Source organism: Calidris pugnax, unplaced genomic scaffold (genome assembly GCF_001431845.1).
Source record: "Calidris pugnax isolate Ruff unplaced genomic scaffold, ASM143184v1 scaffold8, whole genome shotgun sequence".
Classification (NCBI taxonomy): domain Eukaryota; kingdom Metazoa; phylum Chordata; class Aves; order Charadriiformes; family Scolopacidae; genus Calidris; species Calidris pugnax.
The window spans coordinates 23,112,800-23,139,000 of record NW_015090830.1 but is presented as its reverse complement, the minus strand read 5'-3'; the positions used below and the strand labels follow the sequence as shown (position 1 = coordinate 23,139,000).

General features: G+C 38.8%; 3 long non-coding RNA genes across 5 annotated transcripts in view; 2 read left to right on the top strand and 1 right to left on the bottom strand.

Annotated features, from left to right (window-relative positions):
- LOC106887453 overlaps positions 1 to 15,326 on the top strand; it is a 20,730-nt gene extending 5,404 nt beyond the window's left edge. For 2 of the 3 annotated variants that reach the window (XR_001411890.1, XR_001411889.1), the window contains exons 2-3: positions 9,774 to 9,825; positions 14,460 to 15,324. This is a non-coding gene — a long non-coding RNA (uncharacterized LOC106887453). Of the gene's footprint in view, positions 1 to 9,773; positions 9,826 to 14,459 lie in introns of all 3 variants that reach the window. The other variant, XR_001411891.1, reaches the window with a different exon arrangement.
- On the bottom strand, positions 12,726 to 24,443 carry LOC106887457. Its single transcript, XR_001411894.1, has 3 exons — positions 24,312 to 24,443; positions 21,442 to 21,637; positions 12,726 to 12,896 (listed from the first exon to the last, which is right to left on the bottom strand). It is a non-coding gene; the product is annotated as an uncharacterized LOC106887457 (long non-coding RNA).
- On the top strand, positions 15,345 to 26,201 carry LOC106887455. Its single transcript, XR_001411892.1, has 2 exons — positions 15,345 to 15,429; positions 15,550 to 26,201. It is a non-coding gene; the product is annotated as an uncharacterized LOC106887455 (long non-coding RNA).

Here is a 26,201-nt window from a genome sequence, read left to right as displayed (position 1 = left end):
TAGAAGTATTTGCATCGCATTTCACAGTATCGGCGCAATTTCTTTCTGGACTATAAATGTACATCTGCTCTGTGCTTTGAGCTGCACAACTGCAATGTAACCAAAAGTTATATTACAACTGAATGATTTCTGACTGACCGAAAGGGGGAAATGAATTCTGAAATGGGAACTGCAGTGCAGGCAATGAGTTTCCCAGGTCTCATGCCAACAGAGCTTTTTGTTGTGGGTTTTCTAGATCAGGTTAAACTCCTCATTGAGTTAGAACTTGTCTTAACAAAGTTCAAAATGAGTGATAATTCAAAATACGGCCCTATTTGTGCTTGAAAACTTGTCCTTTTTTAAAAACTACATTTGATACTGTTTCTGCCACAGCCCCTGTCTCAAAGTTTACCAGGGAATTATATCCAATAGCACACTTGCAACAGCATAGCTCATCCATAGCTAATCATGCACAGCCTAGCACACACAATGAATTAACACCTGTGAGAAACACTAAATTGAGAAATGCTGTTAAAATGGAAAAAAAAAAAAAAAGAAAAAGAAATTGGCAGACTGGATTTGCCATAGACTGATTGGCATTGAACTGTTCACTCACACTCAGCATTTCACAAAGATTGTGCAGAAGCAATTCTAGTCGGTTATACTCAGCAAAACATTCAATAGGAAAGTCTGTTCTCATACTCACTCGTTTCTGTTTCTTCTGTCCCCTCTGTTCATTCAAAAACTCTCCAATGGCACAGCAGTCACAGCAACTGGCCACTCCTCTGACCTGCAGGTAGTAAGTGATGGTAAGAAGCTCCACCAAGAATGAGAAGCTGATGAGATCCTACATTCTCTGCTCCTAAAGGCAATTCCCTGGCTGGTGGGGCTGGGGGAGAGGGAAATATGCAGAGGGACCTTGAGGGTGGGAGACTATTTATATACAACATTCTTCTGTCTCCTGTGCTAAAGCACAAGTGGAAAAATGTCATTATAAAGTAATTAGAGGAGTAGGAACATCTTCAGTTTCCATGTTTTCACAGGCAGCTCAGCTTTTCTGTAAACTTGTCATATTTATACCTAGCATGAGCACCATGTCTCCAAACTCCAAGTCACCCAGAAAATTTAACTTGTCAATCAATATTGTGACTGAGGAAAAGCCAACACACTACAATAATGTTTATTCATATACATAGTCCCAGCATTACTCTTCAAAAACAGCTTTAAGGCCTTCTTGTTTGCATGTAAATGTAGCTCTATATACCATTGCACCTGTGATATCTATAAGTTGGTCATATTAGCTTAAGCAGCTACATCCCATTTAAATAGCATTTTGGTAATGGGGTTTTTTTGGGTCTTTCTTTTGAGTGATATAGCATAGCCTGTATTATGCATAGAATTAGCATGGATTATTGTAATTCCTTTTCTAAAAAGGAATTATTTTCTTCAAATCTTTTCTGTACTGAACTTATCACCTACCTTTTCATGAGGGGCAGCCTCTGTCTTTGGCAAGCTGATGAGCTCGATCTGGGTAAGAACTGCTTACAGCTTCAGCTTTTTTGGCATTCTGTGCTTGTTTTATTATATTTAGGAGGTGGAGTGCATCCTTTCCTCTGCCACAGAACTTCATGCTATGCAATTACTTCAAACAAGCTTTTTAATGATGTGGCCTTCATCTTCAGAATGCCCAACAGTTGTGCATGACTTGCTCAATTACTGAGCTCCCACGACAGTATCTGGTCCATGGGAGTATGCGTAGGATGGATTTCTCTGTAAAGGAATAAAAAAATGTAACTTTCTGGTGCTTCAGATTGTTTGCCCCAATTTAGACAAAACTTCTGACCTTAATCTCTGGGTCTTTATTTTATCTTTTTAAATAAGACTCTCTAAACACAATTCTTTCACCTTATAGTGCACTTTATGAAAATAATTTCATTAGCAAATGTGAGTCAGATAATGAACTGATAAGTGTCAGGGGGAAATCCTGCTGGAAATTAGTGCTCCCATCATCCGTGCTGTGTGTGGTAAATTAGCAGCAGGCTCTTCAGGAAACGAGGAGAAAAAGACTGAATTGCTGCTCACTGAGAATTTGTCTTGAGCACAGAATGAGTGTTTCACCCAATACTGTTGGTTCTTGTGTTCATCCCAGCATCTTCCCATTTTGGAAAGCACCCATCTTGTCATGATCTCTCTGCCCACTCAAGCCACCTTTCCCCAGGCTTCCTACTCTTTTCCTAACAGCTTTGCTTCCCCACCCTAGGTCCCCCTCTTTGATAGTCAATCCTAATCCTCTCCAAATAGACCTTCCTTTGCTGTCTCACTTTACACTTCCCTTCCTGCCCTCCAGTTGAGCTTTTTTTTCCAGTTGCTGGGCATCAGACAGGTTCTTTATGGTTCCAGCCTGTCCTTCAAAGTACAGGCAGGTCCAAGCACCCAAATGTGGGTGGACTTCCACAGAGAGAGCAATAGGCACATCTCTCAGGGAGAACGCCTCCTTTGTCGTTCTCCATCTCTGCTGAGTTCTCCAAGGCACAAGAACAGTTCGTGTATTTTTAAACAGGGGTAAGGCCAAAAGCTTACATTCAATGCAATAACAATACACAATAATCAATAACAACAACAGAAACAAGGAGGAAAAAAAATCTTCTGATGCAAATGCCCCATCTGGAAAATACCAACTGAATGGTTAAAGCCGGGCAGGATGGTAAGCATCAGAGACATCAGGGTCACATAAATAACTGCTGAGAAGCTTTAAGAGAGTTACCTGCATATACTTTCTATGCTACCTGCAGATTTCCATGTGTATACCTTCATATATTTGGGAATAGAATGACTTCATTATGCGTATTGCTTCTTCAGCGCAGTAAGAACGTCCCGATTCTGTATTTGGGAAATATATGTATATACAACTTGGGGGAATTTTAATCACTATATGATACACAAAGGTTATAAAATTGACTACTCCAAAGAATTTTAAGTTTTGGTGGTACTTCGGCAATTCCAAGAGCAAAAATATAATATAGTTGTCAAAGGCTATCATGAAAGTGCGAAAAAGACTGGGTACCTAACCACAATAATAATTTTTGTTTATCTATAAAGCATTAAAATGCTGTCTTCATTTGGTAATGAAAAATTCCCAACCTTTCTTCTGTATTGGCAGAGATTCTTTCATTTTCCACTTCAGCAGTGGTCCAGAGACTCCTGGCAGCTGTATACTTCCAAACAGATAGTTTATCTTCTCTGTAGACGAGTAGTCCACATTCTTCTACAATTTCTGTGTGTTCATAACAATAGGCTGGAAAATATTTGCGTTACTATATATTTAGTCACAATACCTATCAAGAAAAATCAATGTCATTGTGCAAAGCACTGTCTGAAGGGAAAAGAAAAGATCTACATTTTGGAGTTCATTTTTATGGGACTGAAGAACAGTCACTAGCCATCTGAGAAAGCAGTATGCCATTTTGAGATATTGAGAGCAGACAATTTTTAGAAAACACACACACACACGAAAAATAAAGCTATAAACTACAAGCTGAAAGATTCACATTATATATGCAACTCAGTTTTTTTGAACGACCTCATTGCAATTCTCTTATCTATTTTTATCAAAAATGCAAATGTACTTGTAGTGGTGAATAGATAATTGCATTTAAAAGAAACTGTGACTCCCCCCCTCCCCAGATAAATAACTGTGGTTTCAGGCCTTGATTAGGTGTCAGAAAAATTAAAGATTTAAATAATAATAATAAAAACCCCCTAACCAGTCACTCTGGGAGCATTCATAAATTTACATGTAGCAGAATGCAATTTAATTTACACGTAAGTCTTGTACAGATTCCCATCTGCCAGCACCAGTTTTCAAAGCTTGTTGTGTCTTCTGCAAAGATTAAGAATTTATCAGGCTTGGGTTAGAGTGACTTCTAGAAATATTCTCTATATTTATCAGTGGTCACTTAAGTATAATGCAAACAGATATTTTACCTTCATGTAAGAACCTACCATGTAGACAGAGAAGTTTCTGGAATTTCATTTGAACAACTCAAAGTAAGTTGCTCATTTTCATTACCCACAAACAGAACACTGCATTTTTAAGAGGCAAACTCGAACTAAGGAAATCTAGAAAATAAACTAAGGTATCCTGGAATATCGTAAGTAGAGAAACTTGTTGGTGTAGACAGACCATAAGAATTTGTGGATATTCCTATTATGTGTGTTTGGTTTTTTTTTAATTATTATAACTGTAAAGGTTGGGCTGGTTTCTTGTTTGGTTTGGGTTTTGGTTTTTTTTTCTTCTTAAATGTGATGATGAACTGTATCAGGGCTGTAAGCTCATTTAAATTGCTTCACAACCCATGTTTATTCAATCAATATTGCTCTATCTGCATGAGAAAACTGGTTAAATGAGTGAGCTGAAACTGAAGTTAGATGAAGGAACAATGGTGGCTTTTGCACAACTAGGAATGCAATTTTCATTGATGATGGATAAATATATAGTTATTTTAGAGCCTGTCACTGAGTTTCTTAATAATATTATACATTTACTCTTTTCCCCATCTTTAAAGATTTATTGCCATTTGCAAAGTACTTTCATTTAATATTCTTCCCTACTATCAAAGAGGTTTATCCAGTTTTCTGACAACTAATCTGTACAGACACTACAGAGGCTATTGAAACTGTATTTAATAGCTTCTCAAATATTAAATTTTCCTGTTGGGTTAAAATGTAGTCTGTTGGGAAAACTTACTTCAAAAATCAGCACATCCAACTGGCAGAGACAGAAGAGGGACCTGCCAGAAATTCAAACTAGTCTGACACAAACATAAATCAGAAATCATGGGTTATTGCCTCTTTTTCATGCTATTTTCAGTGTTGACGACCACTAGAGCCTTCCTACTGATTAATTTCATTCTTTGAAGCTCAGTTTGCTAGTTAAATCATTAATCCTTTCAGGGTTGGAAAACTACCTGAAGCATAACTTCGGATCTTGCTCCCTTTGCATGACAGCAGAGACTTGAAAGGTCTCAAGCAAAACCTGGAGATTATAGATTTAGATAAAATCTAACTATAGTAAAGAGAACACTAGGAGTGGAGCATGGGATGCAGGACTGAGATGTGAGGCAGAAATTTGAAGGGATGGGACTAAAATCTGATCTTCATGGATTGTTAAGAATAATCTCTAGCAGGTTAGTCTACCCAGTATAAGTCAAATCATCTCTTTGAATCCCTGACAATCTCCGAGTTTCTGTTCATGACTTCTTTGCCATCAAGAAAGGTGTAAAACGTTAACTGAGAGACACCTTTGCTTTCATCTACCTGAGCTCTTCTGAGCACTGATTGTACCTAATGTGTTAAATTTCTTCCCATGTTGTAGCTGCCTTTTCATTGTGCACAACCTTCAGAAACACACAATAACCTGGCACTTCGAGTAGTTTTTTCTTTGTTTCTCCTCCCTGGAAATTGTACTTTCGCTTTCAAAAAGTGAAATCAAGAGCTATTCATTTACAAGCGATAGTAAAACTTTATGAAGTCCCACCTGCTGACTGGGTGCTATTGGGATGGGCAGACCAGACTTCACAGAGGGGAAGCACATTCCTCAGCAGTCCCTTGTCAACAGCCAAGTCGTGGTGTCCTCCTACGAGCTACCTACGGGGAGAAATAACAACTCCTCATCAGAAATGTGTCCTTCTAGATCAGACCATAACACTATCAAAAAACTCACTTGTACTCCCCAAACAGAAGTTAAAAAAAAAAGAAAAAAAACAAGTAAAACTTGGCAGCTGTCTTGTAAGTGTCACGGTTGGTATCTGAGCAGCAACCTCAGATGTAAAGAATTTGAAACTGTATTATTAATGATGTGAGTTGCTTTTATTCTTAAAATCTTGCTGAGGCCTTCAGGCTTGTAGGTTCAGTTAGCTGTTAAATGCAAAAGCTGCTGAATACAGTAGCTAGTAACTACAAGTAAGAAGGGGTTAAAAAGGAAGAAGAGAAAAAACAGCTTCATACAAAGGTGTATTAAAGTGAACCGAAAACTGAATTTCCTACTTTTGACTATTTTGCATTAGTTTTACTACACCTTTGCATAACTTGATTCCGGTCAGCAACAAAACTGGAAATATATGGAAATGGCCATGCTTGCTTGTTTATCTAAATTTCTCTAATTTGGTTCTGTGGCCATTGGGACTCATATTTTTCAGCAAATGGAGTGAGGTCTGTTGCAGCCAGCCCACACACTGGTGCTTCTCCTTGATGAGCAAGGTGGGGAGGTTGTATGTGCCCTTTTCTTCTATGTGGCACAGCCAGATTCCTCCCGTATCTGGTCAAGAACACTTACCTATGTAATTTCTCATATATTATTATGTTTTGATGCATTATCCTAATATTTGATGAGCAAGTACCAACTATAAGCTATGCATACTGCAGTTGATAATATAGTTTCTTGCATAATAAATCTTTTATAAGTGGCCTTACAAAGAATATAAATGCTAAATAGAAAGATAAAAAAGACATTTATAATTATATACATATGTGTGCACATACACTTGCAAATAAGAATTTTTAACATGACTTAAAACCACGCATATGCAATCATTTCACTTTGTTTTCAACAGGGTTCTGTCACTTGTTTGTGTTTTGACACCCATGGGGGAACACCTCTGTTTTGCCTTTGTAATGTTTTGTTTTTCTTTCTATTGCTTGGCTTTGCTGATGAGAGAATGTAGATTATTTTTTAAATAACTGCAATTTTCCAGATGGCATATTGGTGTACCGCAGATCTGAATTTCAAGAGCCACTACAGTGTTGGGTGAACCATATTTATTAGCTATTAATGGTGAAACTATTACAAACATCAGAGACTGCACAAGAAAACCTTAAGAAGTGCTTTAATGTTGAGTCTCTAGGCTAAACTCCTGACTGCAATCTCAGCAAATTCCTTCTGTGTTTGTGGAAATTAGTTTCATAACATTTTCCTTATTTTCTTTGGACACTCTTCCTGAATTTTAAGTTATTCTTCTAACTCAAATATGTTTATTTTATGTTTGCTTCTTTCTCTCTGATATCCAGATTCCATCTTTCCACTGTGATCATCAGTTTTTTTGCTTTTCCTGATGCTGTTTTAGATGAACAGCAAATGCTCATCTGAGGAATCCAGTAGCCAAATTTGGCTGGACTGGTATAAATAAATAGGCAGACATTACTTTCCAGCTGTCTCCCGTTGCTGTCCACACACACTGATAAAACTGTTGTCTAGAGCTTTAAAGACTAAAAGAAAACAACAAGGCAAAACAAAAGTGGTAGAAAGATACGCTATAAACCTCAAGAAAATTAGCATGTGACAAATTGCATCTTTCCGTTAGAAAGAATTAGCTTCCAACCACTGAAGTACAATGCGAAACCTATTTATCAAGTTAAATTGTTCTCTTGTTGCAAAGCACAAACTTAATTACAGAGATCATTTACTTATGGATGACATTTGCTTAAGCAATACTTCTAATACTGTATGCCTAACCATGATTTAATTTCAATTTCTTTTTTTTTTTTAACCCATGCTTTTAGAAAACAGGCAAACATAATGCTGGAAACTGTCTCCTGGATGACCAAAATGCAGTCCTTTACTTACACAGGGAAATGTGCCTGTAGCATTTTCCATGAACCTAACAATCCTCACCATTAAACAGCTTGAACTGTTATTTTTTTTGTCCCTGCTATTTGTATTAAAAAACTACTCTAGAACCTCATCACTTTTATGGTCAGAAACCTTCTAATTTCCAGCCTAAATTTATTCATGGCCAAATTACACCCATTTGTTCTCGTGCCAACATTGTCTGCTAGAGTAAATAGTTCTTTTCCTTGCCTACTGTTTACCACTCTATTGTGTTTTTAGAGAATAATTATTTCCTGTATCAGCTTTTGTTTCTGCTAGACTAAACAAGAAAAAAATCTGCAGCCTTGCTCTTAAAATGAATCTCTCTGTTAATCTCAGCAGCCCTTTTCTTTACCTATTTCACCTTCCATGAATATGAGCAAAAAAATCTGTGGGAGATCTCTCAGGTGCCTTAAGCAATAGCACAGATATTTTCATTTTCTCTGCTAAGAAACAGTTTAACTGTTTAACTGCCTTTGGATAGCACTTGCTTTTTCATGGCTGGAACCCACTGGCAACTTAATAATGTTGCAGTCAGCTAATATGCATACCTTGACCCAGCTCCTATGTTGTTTACAACTGATAGAAGATATTTTTATTAATCCTCAAGTGCATGTCTCTACTGCCAACGCTACACATTTAAAAATGAGTTTAGCAGTGTGTATTTTAATGTGCTTTTTCCAAAGGTAACAAATGTTTTGGATAAGTTAATGCCAAAGATAATAGAATCAAACAAAAAGGAATAATGTTGAGAGACAAAGGGAAGTACTCAGCACACCGATAGCACCAGCTGCGATGTATTAAGGAATAAGAAATTTTCACAAGTGCTTCAGTGTAACATAATAGCATGTAATGGTTTGAGTGCTGTATGGTGTGTACAGCACCTCGAGAACTTCTTATTTGGTCTTATGTACTGATAGCTCCCCTAAATATTGCATTTAAGTTGGGGAAAATGTTTCTTGGATGCATTAGAGCAGGAGCTCCCAAAAGCACCTGTGGAATCTTTCAAGGTGGCCTGACAGGAGCACGGGGAACATGTAACTCATCACCTCCTCCCCAGAGAAGCTGGGGAAAAGGCCTCTGGATTGCACATGTTGTCCAAGCAATTGAATGTCTTTTCTGGTGTGTACCTAAAGCTCGGCCCACAGCTGGCAGCTACTGCTTCCACCACAGTAATAGAAAAGAAATTGATGGTGGCATCAAAAGCAAATTAATTTGGAGAATCTCTGTAGTCGTAATATCACTCACAAGCCATTTCTTAGAAATCACGCCATTACAGATCTGTCTTTTAACTTGGTTTTGCTTATTTTTTGAAGTTAGCATAACAATCAATGACTTGAGACTTTATAGAGTCTGTATCTTTGATGTAGAAGTGCAATATTCTCTTTACATGAGTGTTTCAAAATAATGAGGACTGTTACATCAATACTTCTGGAGTTGTTCACAGTAAAAAAACTTTGATACTACCTGGTGGTAAAGGTTCCATCTTAAGGGCCATACACTTTGGAATGAAGAATATAAATGCATCTATTAGGTTGCAAAAGACATTGAGATTTTCAGAAGCATCTTAAAGATTTTGGACTGCAAGTTCCAATAGCTAGGAATTTGGAAACTTTGAATCCTTTAAGAAAGGATTTAAATTTCCTTATTTTGTCAGGGAAGCCAGCAATTTATAAACCACCTTAAGCTGTATAATTATAGAGAGCAGACTAATTATAGTAAGTATTCTCACACTTACTAGCAAGACCTTCACCATTTATTAGAAAGATGAACTAGGTTTTTGAGGGATTTTTTTAGAGGGAGAAACATTATTCTTTTCAAAATCATGTGATAGATTTTATTTTAATTATTTTATTCTGCATAAGTGCTGGAATAAGAAAAAATATTCAAGAAAGTTATCTGTTAGGACATGCAGCTTTATAGAATTCTTGAAAAATCATTTTATCATGTGATGGGAATGTGATGGGAATCTACTTATTGGGAGGGGAATCGGTATCTATTCAGGATTATTTTATTAAGTTATTAAAAGGTAGTTTCATTTAACATGCCCTCCTTGACTGTTGCTATATAATACTTTCTTTGATGTTGAAGTGGTTACTAACTTCTTGCCACATTATTAGTAATATTTAATGTGTTGTATTCTGTTTAGGGGATCCCTGTGGAGCTGATAGCTGTGGACTACTGACTGGCACACTAAACAGGTAAGCTCTAAACGTCTTTCAATGGTAACATAATGACTTTCATCAAAGGAGGAAGAAGTCTTGATATTTTTTAATTTTCTTAAGCTGAGCTTGGAAGGCTTTGATTTTATAAATCCCAAGATCTGCGACTTAAGTAAACTTAGCATATGCAAATAGTGGCTTCAAAAACTAAATGAAATTATATTTGTCAGAAGTTTATTTCTCTTGACCCATAACTCACTATCTTTTTAGAAACAGCTGAGACAAGTTCAGACATTAGAAACTTGCAGGCCTCTGCTGCAGTGGGATGCAACCAAATGATCATTCTGACTTGACAAGATTAATTTTAAAGCAGTTCTTTCCCCTAACTCGCCTCTTTCTCTTTTGCTAGTTGTAGTTAGTATAAGTATTTGTCAAACTGGGACAAAGCTTTGCCATTAGTCCCTTTTCTTTAGACAATGACAGACTGATTATGTTGCTAAAGGAAAGGGATTTGCAAAGTACCTTACCAAAGGAAATGTCACAGAAAGTAAAACATGTAGTGGATGATAATGCTATCCCACCGATTTTCATCTGGTAGACGTGTTAGGCTAATTAAGAAAGAACTAACTACATATGACAGATAGCAGACACATTGCTTAATATACTGCTGGAGGATACATAGAACCACAGAAGTGATGAAAGCATTGCAAGAACGTATATAGAAGAGAAATAAAATACAGTTGCTGCATGCAAGTATAGTGCATTTTGCAGGTAAACATGGTGTGCCTGTTTGAAAAGATGTTAATTTACACAGTATAATTTCGCCATTAATATAGATTCTATATAGAAACTCTTTGTTGCTACTTAAAATAGCTTGAGGGGGTGGCCAGAGAAGAGCAGGGAATCACCCCTCAACAGTTATTTATATGGAAATGTTTGCATTATTCTCTTGATATAAGGTAATAATTTTTCCTTTTGTGACATACCTTCTGGTGCCATTTTAAAATGAAAACCAATATAATTTTTCCAAGCTAAGAAAATTTATGTTTCTACAAGAATCATTAAGTTAATATAAAATACTGTTTGGCATCTACATGAAGAAGCATTCAGAAAATATTTTCTATGCAAAATGGAAAGAGAGTTGTTTTTTTTTTTTTTTTCTCAGTTATTTTGTCTCCTTTTCTTGTTTTGGGTTTCTTTTGATTAGATTTTTTGGAGCTCTGACTCAGGGTGATATAGGTCCATTGTTTCCTACAAGAAGACTTATTAGTATGGAGACATAGAGAAAAAGTTGTGTTTAGGCATACAAATTTTTGGTCATCTTCTGCATATTTTTATACTGTTTCCATTTCTTTATGCACTCAAGGCACATAAATCTGTTAGACCACCTAATTAGATACCTCAGTATCATGACATCGGTGAGATTACTCTGTTTTACGAGAAGAGGGCTAAGGTTTATGTACAGCAGAAAGATACGACAAGTTTCAATTTCACATTATAAGGAGCTCCATATTGATTCAAGAGCAAAAGTGGAAAAAATTGATTAATGCCTACAAGTATCTCAAGGGCGGGCTGAGGGAGGAGGGAACCAGACTCTTTTCAGTAGTTGCCAGTGAGAGGACAAGGGGCAATGGGCACAAGTTGGAACATAAAGGGTTCCACTTGAATATGAGGAAGAACTTTTTCACGGTGAGGGTGACGGAGCCCTGGAACAGGCTGCCCAGGGAGGGTGTGGAGTCCCCTTCTTTGGAGATTTTCAAGACCCTCCTGGATGCAGTCCTGAGTAACGTGCTCTGACAAGCTCTGGGTGGTCCTGCTTTAGCAGGGGAGTTGGACTAGATGATCTCTATGGTCCCTTCCGACTCTAAAAATTCAGTGAAATTCAGTGAAAAAAAAATCCACTCTGGGAATTAGGGGCTGTGCATCATCAGGGATGCTGCTGTGCTACACAGGCTAACGCAGGCACGTGGCAACCAGTGGGACAGCCCCCCTGCACCTTGCCCCAGCTTCTGCTTCCCCTTCGGTCTGAGATGGGAGTGGTTTAAAATTATAAGGCTTTTGGCAATTTGTTCTCGCTTCAAAGTAGTTTAATGCTTAGCACAACTCTAGAGCTGGTGAGGATTTTCCTGTCTTTCAGGTAACTCCTTGAAATCAGGTGTTCCAGGGCATATCTTGACTTGTGGAGACGACTGGAGTGTTGCACGCCATTAGTTGTTGACTTGCTGAAGACAAGGCAGTGTGTGTATTGTGCACGGACCATGGACGTGACCATTGAAATGACACAGCAGATCACAAATATGCTCCCACGTCCACTACCGACACGTTTCCTGCTTTTTTGCATGCAGAACTCCAAGAGGCAGGGCTGGTTTAGGAGGCTGTTCAGGATCTTAACAGAGCAAGTAGTCCCAGGTGGAGCAGGGAAGTGAAGGAAGCTCTACCAACTGTGAGCCAAAGAGCAGTAATGCAGGAGCTGTGGGGAAATGCTGCAGCTCATGAAGGTTTATAATACCATAGGTCATTGTAATTACTGAAGAAACAGGAAATAAAGAAGCAATTCCTCCCTTGCAAGCACTTTATATAAGCACACAAGACATCAGCAAAATGGTGGAGTTGGAAGGGAGATAAGGATGTTCCCGCTCCGCACTCAAGCTGGATGTGGGTTACTCCCTTTCAGGTGTGTGGTCTAAGCTTCAGGTGATGGGAGTGGCTCCATCTTTTTTTTTGAAGTTTTACTTTTTCTTCTTTTTTCATCTTCCTCCTGGTGTATCTCTCTGCTTTCTCATGAAGGGTGTCACTAGGAAAGCAACCACCAGCTGGCTCAGCAGGGCTGTTTTCATTTTGCTACCACAGAACACACTTACCCTGGCTCACCATGCTTGCTTTCATGTTATGTTTTCCCTGCTCTCTGAGCTCCAGCTGAACTGTCTGTTCACCTTAAAAACAATACCCAAAACAAGAGAGAAGAAAAAACTTACCCTTACCAATCACTTGCAAGTCCACCTCCAAATTGGAAGTCGCTGCCTCTTTCTTTCAATCCTGCCACTCTGTTTTCAGCTTTGTTGAGTCTCTGCAAGCTGTGTGTCACTTCCAGAGTCCAGGAAAGTGGATTGCTATAAATAAGAATAGACTCGTAGAGGCTTTCAGTGTGAGTATCCAGGTTGAAAGTCCTTTAAATGAATTTAATCAGTTTAATTTAGAAAAAAAGAATCTTCACACCATTCTGCCTTTAGTAGCAGCACAAAACCCCCCAGGTGCTCAAACAAAAGGAAAACAGCAAAACCACTTATTACTTAAAAGCATAAAATGTTAACAGAAAGGGTACTTTTTAAGTAGTATGTGTGAGTATTAAACACACAAAAGTTGAATACACATTCCCTTAAAATCATCTAGTAAGGAATTAAAACATCCATTTGCATTTTACTCTTGCATGTAGGTTTATTAAGATAATATATGTATCTTTTTGTGTGCTGAGCCATTGCTTTGCCTCTGCCTCAGCCTGTCCAAGGTGTATGAATATTGACTGTTTAATGTACACCCCGTGGTGTATTATTGCTTACTTAAAGCATAATACTGCATGACCTTGTTTTTTCTGTTAATTATATTTTTCCCTTGTAGGAAAGTAAGTTTACTCATTCTGAATCGTGCCAAACCGCATAATCTGGAAAGGAATATTGTGGCTCTACTTGGAAAGTACTAATTGGGCTTCAGCCATCACTGGGAAAGCTGTATAGTCTTTTATTATTTTAACTGGCCAAATGCCCTTTGTTACCACATTAACAGCCTCCCTATGGTGCCTGTAACTTCGATATTATTTTCACTTTTACGCTAAATTTGACCAGATGAAAGACACAAACCCTCCAATTTTGAAATAAAAGAATACCATGTTTTGTTAATCCTGTATTTCAGAGGGAAAGCCTGTGAAAATGATAACCTATGTCTGCTGGCCAAAGTTTTTGTTCAGTAAACCAACCTTGCCAGCTGTTCCCATTGGCAAGAGGAAAGATAATATTTTGGTATCTTTAATTTCTCCATTTTAGAGCAGAAGTTTTGCTTGTGTCATCATTTAAATCATGCATGTTAACATCAGCCTGGCAAACAATACTGTGCTTTATAAAGACCTCAGTTTGGATGGTATCACTGCAATGTTGCAATAAAGCTGTTTTAGGCTATTAAATACAGCTTAAGTCTCTCACTGACTACGAATCACTGCAGGTGCTCTGGGCTGTGCTGCTGAAGAAGTGCTTTGAAAGTCCTAAAAAAGAGACTAAAGCAGATATGTAGGTGCATTTTAGTCCAATGTTACTGAGAGCTAAAGATGCAAATTACCTCAAAAGACTGTGCTCTCATGTGCCTGTGGTCCTCATCTCACGAGGCAGAGTGGACAAGGATCAAGAAATGGCAACACAAGTCCTGCTCTTAGCAAATGAGGAGAGATGGCCTCTGGCAGGAGACAGGGAGACATTGGCATGTCTAAGAGACAAAAAGCTGTCACCTAAAGCTCTAGGCTTAGCCAGACACATTTCCTGCACTGAGAATATCTGATTCAAAATGTGCAGAGGGAATGTTCTTTCTCCACCTTGATCTCTGACAGCAAGGTTTAATTTCTGCTGAAACAGAAAAGGTGTTTTCGTCATGTTTAAGAACATTTAAAGAAAGTCTTTCTCAATTTCCAGGTAACCTGAAGCTTGAGTGGTTCCAGGCGTATTGGATCCCACACCCTGGCAGAGGATTATTTCTGCGTATGTTCCGGGACAGCTCAACGCTGAAGCCTTACAAGGAAAAAAAATCCAAACATCTTGATTCTGCAACAATTAGTTTGGATCCCTTGAAGGTTTCAAGGATTTCTTAAAGTCCCTAAGGGGCAAGACAAGCAAACTGATCAGGATAAAGCTAGGTTTCAAGTCCTTGCTTGCCTAGACGTAAAGCCTCTTTCACTAAAATGGAGCATGGGGGAAGACAAGGAAGTCTTTTAAAACAAGAATTTCATTCATTTGTGCGTTACTGGAATGATACTACTGTCTTAAATGCTCTGAGGATGATGGTACTTGTGACCTTCCCAGTAAGTTTTGTCAGGGGGACTGTATAACCTTGCACTGCCCCAAAACAGAACCGAGCCCTTCCATCCATTAAAGCTGTATTCAACTCAGTGAACACTGTAACGGCTCCTTTATAACCCTCTACTTGTACTTGATAGTGGAGGGCACATTTCAAGGAAAATGGGGAAAGTTCCTATGTTTTGCCTACTTACTGCTGTTGTAACAGCTTGATGTAAAACTGGATAACAAAATAGATGGCCCAGCCCAACAACCCCACTAATGATACTGTAATTATACCAGGGATGCAAGTTTGGTTTTCAATACATTTCTCCTGGCATCTCCAATATGTGAATTTAGAAAAAAAAAGTATTTTTTCAAGTTTTAATTTCCTCCAGAAGCATAAAATAATTCACTGCCTTTTTCTCTCCTTCAGGTTAGCTCTCATCGCTGCAGACACAGCTACAAGTACACAACTTCTGGCTGAAGTTTTGTTGCCTGCTGAACCCCAGTTAGCTCTCATCGCTGCACACACAGCTACAAGTACACAACTTTTGGCTGAAGTCTTGTTGCCTGCTGAACCCCCAGAGCCTTTCAGGTTACATTTCAGGTAAGATAAATCCATTAATCAAGTACAAAGCACTAGGGAAATATATTTTAAAATGACAAATACATTTTGGTAGCACTCTCACAAGCTACTTCCCTGAATTTGGCTTATTTTTTTTTGCAGTTAGCACACCTCATGCCACAGCCTGCCCAGTTCCCGTATGTCTCTAGGTCATTATTAATGCGTGCTGCAGTTTCACAAAGGAGTTCTGGATAGTTTTTCTCCCAGAGAATTTGGTCAGAGGGAAACTGTAAACCCTGGCCTCTCTGAAAGGCCAGCATTCCTAAGCTCCAGCTCCAAAATGTTGCAGCGGGTGACCGAGCACCCCATCCAACCTCATCCCACGCAGCACGGCAGCTGGTGGGGCATCACCAGGTGATGCACAACCCTCTGCCCTGTGGATTACATTACTGGCACTCGCCAGCTGCTACTTGTGTTGGAAGAACTTGAACGCCTTCCTCTCATCTTAAAAAAGAGACAAATATTGTGAATCGTAACAATGACACCTATAAGCAAGGTTAATGCATTCAAAGAAACATATTCTGCTTTTAAACTTTGTTTAGAACAACTTGAAAAACATAGACAATCACATCATCTTAAATTAAAGGAAAAATAATTGGGCAAAAAAACATCCACAGTATTTCAAACAGGCCAGGGGAGCCACCTGACCTGTCATTTGAGTCCCGTATCAAACAGCTACATTAACAGTCACCGTAATGAAATTAGACTAATTATGCATACATGAGCAATAAAAAACCTAAACAAACAAGAAATCCACTATGGCAGTGATCAAGTTTAAGAAAAAGAAAGTGGAAGCTTGTAAAAGATGTATCAAAAGTGACAGCCCCCAGGGGAAGATAATTCCCAGAAGCTTGAAGTCTCAACTGTAAAAAAAGCTGCCATGGTTAAACAGAGGAAGTTTATTAAAAAAGATTACACCCTTCAGGAAGTTGAAGGTTAAAATGGGACATAAAATACAAACACATGATATGCCCCAAAAGACACTGATGGCCATCAAAAACTTGCAGTTAATCCTTTTCTGTAGCAAGCAGGACATCTGTTGAAGAGTTAGCAGGAGGAGTAGATTGCTAAGATATAAAAGGAGCACGCAGGAGAGATAAAGCCATGGCACTGAACTGCAAGAATTCTCTGCGTCCCTGTTTGCTATAAACTCAACTGTTGCTATAAACTTCCAAACCCTTGTTGGAAGCCTTCTTTATGTAGCGCTGTCCTGGTTTCAGCTGGGATAGAGTTAATTTTCTTTCTAGTGGATGTTGTCTTTCAGGTTTGGTATGAAAGGAGTGTCAATAAAGCATATTGGTTTAGTTGTTGCCAAGTGATATTTATAGCATTCAAAGACTTTTTCAACTTCCCATAAAAGCTGAGAGGGAGCACAGAGAGGACAAGCTGACCAAAGGAATATTCCATACCATAGACATCATGCTCAGTATATAGAAAAGGGTTTGCCCGGGGGGCAGGGATCCCCAATCACTGCTTGGGAAGGGCTGGGCAACCAATTCATCAGGTGGTGAAAGTGACTTGTGTTGTGTTATTTTATCTTATATATTCTTTTCTTATCCTTATCCTATTTTTATTTTCATTTTCTGCTATTGTTCTATTAAACAGCCTTTATCTCAACCCATGCGCTTTTTTTTCCCCTTTTCCCTCTTTTTCTCCCTCTTTTCCCTACCCTATTTGGGGATGGGGAAGGAGAGAATTGAGTGAGCAGCTGCTTGGTCCTAGCTGCTGGCTGGGATTAAACCACGACAAGCACAAACTGGGGACATCAGTGAAAATAATATACCAGTAGGTTTCTAAGAAATAGAGAAATTAAGCAGTAACAATTTCAAAGAACAAACAAACTAGGATTAGTGTGCATGGAAAAATGAAGATAAAGAGAGCTCTCTAAAATCATGAGTAGCAAAGACAGGTGAAATAGGGAATGGAAGTTTTGGTATCATGGAAGGCAGTGAACAAGGATGCATCAAATCATTTACTTGGTTCAAAACAAATAAACCAGAAGTATTTACTCATATAGCATATTGGTAACTTTGAATTTCCTGGCCACAAAATGCTGTGGTTTTCAGAATTTGACATGAGTCAAAGATCTGTTGGAAAAACTCATCCATCGGGACCTATTAAACAGAAAGACTCTACCTCTGACTTTGGAAGTCATATCACTAGAAGCTGGGAATGTAAGGCAGGTAGCTATTCCTACATGCTTGCCATTTTATAATAATCTTTAGTAAACATCCTCTGTTTTTCACCACTTTTCATCACTTTTGGAGCCAGGATACTGAGCTAGATGGATCTTTTTTACCCTGAGCTGGGACAGCCCTTCTTACACCCTGCTTTTAAGTAGCTCCTGCAGTGGAGAACCTTCTGTGGATTCATTTAAGTCAACCTGAACAACAAGAGTCAGGTAAAGGACTCCAAACAGAATAAAGACTGAAAATACTGGAAAGAGGTAACTAAGAGAGCAGGATCAGCAAATAATGTAAAGAAAAGATAAAGCAGAATTAAACTTGCATGTAGTCTTTAACTCTTAAAGAGTGGCACCACACATGAGATGACAGAAAATAATTCTTCATCCTTGTAAAAGAAAAACATACTCTCTTCCTCCCAGCAGGTGAAATGACAAGAAAATTGCAATGTGTCCTTAAACTGAAAGAAGCTTAATTCTCAGATCAAATCTATATCAACACAATTTAAAAAAAAAAAAAAGAAAAAAAAGAAAGAGAAAGAGAGCTCTGCAAGTGGATGAATAAGTATGCATAGAAAATGAAGAATATATTAATACACAGAAGTGCAAAAATTATAGAAACTAAACATTATCTATTTTTATTTAAACTAACTGAAGTAATTCCATAGCTGCATAACTCATCTAAAAATGGTCTTGGTCATGTCAGTTCTCTGTCATGAAAAATGATTGCATCTAAAATGTTCCTTCATGTTCGTTCTATAAGTGAAATCTTCACATAATATGAATTGCTCAGGGTTCTCTCACTTCTACAGAGCTGTGACAAGTCACAGCAGCTGAGGACCTGCCCAGCGTGTACCATGTTGGATGACACAGCAAAGTCCATGTTGGAGGACACAGCAAAGTCGTAAATCCAGCCTTGACATAATCAGAATTTTCAATGAGCTCATTGCACATGAGACTGTTAATTGGCAATTTACTGAGATTCTCATGCACCAACCTCTACCAGCAGAAGGGGAGAAGAACAGAGAAGCAATGGCGCAGAGCCTGCAGATTCCCTTTCCTGCAGCCCTTTGCTCAAAGGGGGTCCTCCTAAGACCCACACAACAAAGCAATAAAGTAAGCCCGTGCAGCTCTGGGACCTGTAGCTTTCATACCCATGGCTAGTAGGACTAGCCATGAGTCCTTCAGTCCCCACTGTCTTGGGGCTGAAGTAACCCAAAGCCTCTCTGAACCTAGGCTAGGAAGGGAGGAGTTTCTCCCACTACCAGCACCTATGAATGAACATCGTAAAGCCCAGTTGTCAGCCTCTTCCTTAGTGAAATGCTGGAAGATTTATTCACAGTTAAATCCAGATGTTTTCTAAATTGACCATCATCATAAAATTATCTCAGCCAACAGCAAAGATAGGCTGAGCTGCTGTCCAGTGACTTTCCCTCTCAACTACCTTCAGAGGTTCTTCCACCTGACACATTGCTCCAGTGACAGGATCTTCTCATGAGATTCATCATTTGCTTTGAAGTAACCAGACCTCAGGCCCATCGCAATTTTAGAGGCCTCTAAGAAATTTATCCTCTAATTATCATTCGCAGTTTCTCTAAGGATTTGCAACTTCTGTATGAATTCCTTGGCCAAATGCAGTAATCTTGTTAATCTCAACCCCCATATTTCTGTTTCTTTCAACTCCTGCTAGCAAAAATTCTTGCAGTGCTTTCCCAAGAAGGACAGAAACCTTCTGTTCCCTTTTTCCCATACGCTTCAGAAAATATCCCTGATATTTTCTTTTACAATGTTCTGTAATGCTTCTTTTACATTTCTTCCCAGTGAAACCCCTGAGACTTAAATAACTCACCTCCTGTTTTCCACCTAAATTTTCCTTCATTCTAATTTCTAGGTTAAATAACTGCATAAAATAATTTCAACTTTGTAATTTATAGGAAGAGTTTTCCTTTAAAATAAAACTTTTGCATTTTCAACCACTGAAGCAGAATTGGAGGCAATTAGCAGACATCCTAACTTGAAGTTAAACAGTATTTTTTTCAGGACATACAGCTGGAGAGAAATTTTCAGTTGTAATGCAATTCCCTAATGAACCATAGTGAACATACTAGGTTGCTTTCTCTGCAATCTTGAAAAAATTACAAAAGGTATTTCATTATGCTATGAAAGAGATATATAAACATGCAAATGTTTCCTGTTGCTATAAGTTTTGAGGAATGACTTCTGCAAGCATTTATCTATAGCATATCTAAATTAAATAGCCCCGCTAGAAGGAAGAGAAAACATTTTGTATTCATTTAGTCATTAAACAGAATCAGGAGCAATTGCTAAAATAATGGATCCCGATTATTCATTACCATTATGCTTTACTGGCTGGAATAGATACCTGATAAGAATCGTATCAGAACTATAGCTGCTAATGAATGATTAAAGGCTAGGGAGCAGATGTGAAGGGAAAGTACAACAATACCTCATTTGTTTTTTTCTGAGGATGCTTCATTCTATTCTACTGAGTTTTCCTTTCTACAGGATATCTACAACGTAATGGACTGAACTAGGACCATATTTGGACTCTTATCCACCTCTCTTTCTTGAACTGTGACAAAAAAAAAATCAAAACCTTGACAAAGTTTATGAACTAAAAATAATAATAATGTCCAAAATGTCAATGGAAATATTTTGTTTAGGTGATTTTAAAATATTTGGATTATAATAGAATTAGCTTGTGTTTTGTAGCTAAAATCATTTTACAGAAAACCAAAATCTCTAAATCGAAGCATCAAAACTATGTTTTATCAAATTTATATTTCAGGGTTTTGAAATCTGATTTGATTTATTTCCTACAAAGTTTTGGCTTAGACAAATAGAGGCTTTGGTTTTTTGGATGAAACTAATTTCGTCAAAAAGCTCCAAGCTGGCTTTGCTGTTCATGTACATGTAGTCCATACAAATATCACAGGAAACTTCTGGTATATGCAACGGCTTAATCAGCTGAAACTTGAATAACACGCAGACACGTATCTAACTGATCCCCAGATGACTAGGAAATCTGTGTCCCATATGCTGTTTAAAAAGGGAGGTCTTAAAATTTAATCAGACAGGAGAAAGAAACAGAGCTTGCTTTTTTTTAAATTATAATTCAATTTTTTCACTTTATATATGTATTTAAGCCCCATCTATTCATCTGATCCACAGATTGATCTGCAACTGCTTACAAGGTTTGTCACATATTACCTAAATTCACCCAGAATTCTATTTTATTGGCATCCCAAAAATTCAGATCAACTTGAGAACCCATAAGATGAGTAAAACCATCATGGACAAACACACATGCTTGCCTGCGTGGGAAATTAGCACTTAGTCATCTCCAGCACAGAAGTGTACTTCACTAAACCACTACCTCTCAGTCTGTATCAGTCTGCAGGCTCCTGGTTTTCTTTTTCTTCCCAGTGGAAGTACAGAGCTTTATGAAGCAAATCAAAGCTGCCTGACTCTTCATAGGTTAATTTTCACACACGCCTTACAAAAAGCTCACAGACCTCCAGGATCCATGGACTACATGGGGAAAGCAACAGCAGCACCAGTGCTCAAGACTTGTTCCCACATAGAAACTCTTTGTAGTGCACAGAGACTGGGAAGTACCTTTGCACTGCTTTGAGAAAACCCATCTTTTTCAAGTTCAACTAATTTCCAGTTACAAACACAGCCATGTGTATAAAACAGAAATGTTACTACATTTCTTGAGCATAATGAAGTGCTCTTGGCACCAGCAGAGACTCGGACTTTATACATAAGCCTTATTAAGACTTAGTTACCTTTTAAGGTGGTAGGAAAGCATAGACCATGAAGAGCTCTGCCAGAGCAGCTTTATCAAACTTTCCAGTGGCAGTTCAGGGGATTACCAGCCACAACAGTCTGCCTTCTGCAGGGGGAGATGCCAGCCCTCAGCTGCTCCCGTGGCTCTCCCGACTGCAGAGCGTGTACAAACGCAGCTGGGTCTCCTTGTGACACCTGCAAATAAAAAACAAGAGGAAAATTCAGTGTCTGGAGAAGATCACCTCCCTGACTGCAGGGCACAGAGAGTTAGTTGTCCTCCAGCAAAGCTAGCCACAGCCGAACCAGTTGTGAGGGTCAGTTCAGGTTAAAAATAACCAGAGCTTTTTTGGGGGTGTGGAGGAGCAGGCTCTGCATCCAGGTTGTTGCAAGGCCCCACGAACAATTTTACAAGAACAACTGAAGGAGAGCATAGGCTGGGAATGAGCAGCTGGGGGCTGTTAGGATGGCATTGTCAGCGAATGGCACCGCTTCCCCAAATTTTCACTAAAACAGAGCTTGAGCACTCAGATAATCAGCCACGACATCTGAGATAGGGGAGTGGTACTGAGCAGATGGGCCAATACCTGCTTAAAGTGCTCCAGCTCCAGTCACTGAAAAGGACATCTGTCCCTGCTCTCAGCCCGGGTGCCTCAGTGACCCCGCTGCAGCTGGGCAGCAAGAACTCTTCTCTGTGTTTATGAAAGGGTATTTTTCAGAAGCTGGTACTCTGAGTGGTATTTCAAATGAATTTTCACATGGAGGCCAAAAAAACTCCCGCTGTCAGATGTATGGAATATCAAGTCCTTGTTGCAACACACAGAGGTACCACAGCTCCTCAGCTGAACAGTTGCAAATATATTTTTAAGATCCCCAAACCAGCAAGCTTTCCCTCAGCCCTGTCCAACAAAATATTCTTATCTGAAACTTTTCACTCTGAGGCACACAATAGTTTTGGAGATTTCAGCCCCCAAAATGAAAGTTTAGCAAGTGAATGGCATCTGAAAGTTGAATTCCTGAAGGCAAACGATGAACACCTGTGGCTACACTATACTTTACGCTAAAAAGTACCATGTACTCTAAAAAGTTACCATGTCTCTCCTTCCCTCTATTCATGTATTAAACCCCAGACCATCATATTTTTCCCAGTAACACTCGGGCCAACATACAACGCTAAAAGCGTATAGAAATGACTAATATGAACGGGCTGAATATAAGGCATTTAAAAAATAAAACAGAAATAAATCATTACTTAAGAATAACTGTTTTGTTTGCTTGTCATTAGACATCTGTTCATAGACACTGCAAACGTTCCACTTTGTGTCTGGGTTTAATAGTAACAACTTTGCAGGGATGCCTTCTTCTTCCTCCTCATTGTTTTCACTTGGTTTCTAGGGCAAACAAAACCTCTTTTTTTTCAGCCCTTTAATAAATTAAAGCTGCTGCAGAGTTAGAAGTAAATAACTGCATACTATGGAAACTTAAATCCAGCAAGCCTCAGAATGTATCAGAGGTCACTATATGCACAGTATCAAACTCTTTCTCACTCCCTTCACCCCTTGGTAACACCCAGGACCTCTCTGCAGTAACCGAGTAGAATTCAGGGCAGAAATTGACCTGAAAAATGTAGAGTTAGACCTCCTCTTCCTCCCCTCTCCCTGTCATCTGCTAACATTTCCAGACAACAAATAGCATACTGAATCTAAACTGTTTTGCTGGAAATGCCATCTGCGTGGTGGCAGCTGGGGTGGGAGGGAAGGCACATAGACGAATGAACAGCAATAAATATAGAGAGCAGACAAAATTAGAGAAGTTTTGCTGCTTTCCAGTGCTCTGGATCTTTGCATGCTTCTCTTAAGTGGATACAGCTCTTCTTAAACTGGTGTTTGAACATCTGGGTTACTTAGCAAGACAGCAAATTCAGAACATTTGAACAGAGATGTCAAACAAGCCAGTTTGGGCAAAATGCTAAGACTACTGAAAATGCTGAAGTCATTTATGGTTATATTCCATTTTTAACATATTGCAGTGTGCTGTAACTAGCAAGGGGGAAAAAAAAAGAAGATGAGAGTAAGTATTGTCAAAAGGAATAAATATGTCATAAACCATCCAAAATTAAAAATCAGTGAAGATCTGGAGAGAATGTTTCTTGCAGACCAAACATAAAATCAATGTCCAGATCATTGACAACTGAACCTCAATTCTACAAAAGAATTTCTGGCATAACATTTTAATTTCCCATTGCTATTCAAAAGGACCACTCACATTTGAATCATCCCTTTTTGCTGTATTGCAGAAAGGATAATTCAGTAATTAAAACCCCATCTTAAAGAATTCAGTTCTGTAAATAAGATGACATCAGAGAAAATCTTAGAGATTGAAATTTTGCTCATATCTCTTCACTAGCAGATTGCTAACAACATCTTGTCTACACAGAACCACAGAAGGGCTGAGGTGGGAAGGGACATCTGGAGATCATCAGGTACAACCTTCAAGCAGGGTCCACAAGGCAGCAGGTTGCACAGGGCTATGTCCAGTTGCATTTTGAATTATCTCCAAAAATTAACTCCACAACCCCTCTGGGCAACCTGTTCCAGGGTCTCACCAACCTCATGGGTAAAAAGTTTGTTCTTCTGTTTATACAGAATTTCCTCTGTTTCCTTTTGTGCCCATTGCCTCTTGTCCCTTCTCTGGATACCAGTGAGAAAAGACCGGCTCTGTCTTAGAGAAAAGACCGTCTTCTTTGGTCCCTTCTGTCAGGTATTTATATATATGCATAAGATTCCCCCTAAGTCTTCTCTTCTCGAGGATAATATGTTAGTAAATATTAGTAAAACATTTGCAAAATATTTAAAAATATATGTTTACTTACCTTGGAAGCACCTCAGAAGTTTCTTCCCTGATCTGTCCATGGTTTCCACATTGAATACGGCTCCCAAGATACTTTTTAGGGTAAGTGCTGCTGTTGTTAGGAGTTTCATCGACTGCAGCAGGAGACCTTACTTCAGCAACGTTGCATACTTTCAAACTATACCGAGGTAAGTCATTCGGTAAGACATTCTCCTCTTCCCTTAAGTGTTTAATTAGAATAGACACATTTCAACCTGTGTTAACTCACTCTTGAGGTTCCTCTAAAGTTCATGAAATTTAAGAGCAATCAATAACAATGAGTGAGCTCAGTCCTTGAGCAAGTCTACAGCTGCACTACACCTGAAGGAACTAAACCACACAGAAGCCTTTTAATGCACTTTAATTTATGGAAGTTGGACTTGCATCCCTAACTTGATTTGCCTTCACTTTCTTGACTGTCCTTATTTAGAAATGCCTGGAAATAAAGACTTTCTGTTCTGTGCCGCAGTTCTCCTTGCGTAAGACAAAGAAAGGACATATCATATTGGTAAATAAATTTAGCCAATCAACATCCACTTTAACAAAATCTATGTAATGAAAAGTGTAAAACTACATACACATGTCAGTTATAATAAGCTCATTACTCTATCTTCTCTTCAGATTTCCTAAAATGCAGTTCTATCTTGCAGTAATATTTGCCTGTAGTGCAAGATACGACTTTATCTGTCGTGATAATGCCATCATAAGATGTCATGATAAAGACATCTTACATTTTCATTTAAGCATTAAATCTTTCAAAGCTGATACCCGATGCTGATAAGCAAGTTTCTCAACAGGCAGCATGCAATTCATATTACCAGCACCAGATACCTAAGCTGGGTGTGGAAAACCACACAGTAGCTACCCCTACAAGGCTGCAGTTCCATGTCCCCCATCAGGTGACTTAACCACGAGGTGACAAGCCAGCTCCCTCCTCCCCACTGGTAGAGTTGTCCCACCTTCATCTTTTTCCCCACCTTCGCTGCTCACCATCAAGACATTTCTGCATGGCTGCCTACCAGAAAACCACCATCTCTCTCTCTGCTGGGTCAGATTCCTGCTGGCTTAGCACACCGAAACGGTTCAGTGACCCGTGTCAGCCAGCACCCAGCCAAGCCGCAATGGCAAGACCCAACCGTCACCACCCTCTGAATATTCCAGGGGCGTTGGGAAAGTGAGGAGGACGTGCCTTGGCTCAAAAATGGGTCCCAAATGCCTGGAAAGCCAGCTGAAACAAGGGGATGGCATGTTAACAAACTGGTAAATTGTAAACATTGGTCAGTTTATAAACACTCCGCAGCGCTAGAGCAATTTCAAAGGATCTGTTTATTTGAAATACAAGCCACATATAGATTTTTATATAAGTTTTGGAGCCTCATTTCTGAAAGGAAATAATGTTTGCAGAATATCCCAAATATCTACTGTTATGCATAATTCTCCTCTACATGATGGATGAGTAAACAAATGGGACCTAACACACATTACATGAAAATGAAGAATAACCAACACTGCCCTCTTCTATGGGAGATATATTACAGCCATTCAGCTAATTCCTGTGGGCTCAATTTCTGGCCATAGTGCAGCAATTCTCTTTGTCCTTTGCAGTTTACCTTAAAATCTTCCAATTAACAACTTTTTAAATTTTCTCTTGAGGAAGAACCGGGAATCACAGGTCACCTACAATAAAATGGAAAAAAGTTTTTCATCAGCTGCAGTGAGTGGTTCACAGAACAGCAAATAAAGCACAAGCAGGCTGTTATGATACCTTACAACATTGAATCGCCTTGTTTTGCATAAATTTTCACAGAAATTCTTAAGGTCTTGAGTAAGAACCTGAACTCCATTTAAATAAAATTAACCTGAAGAAACTCAA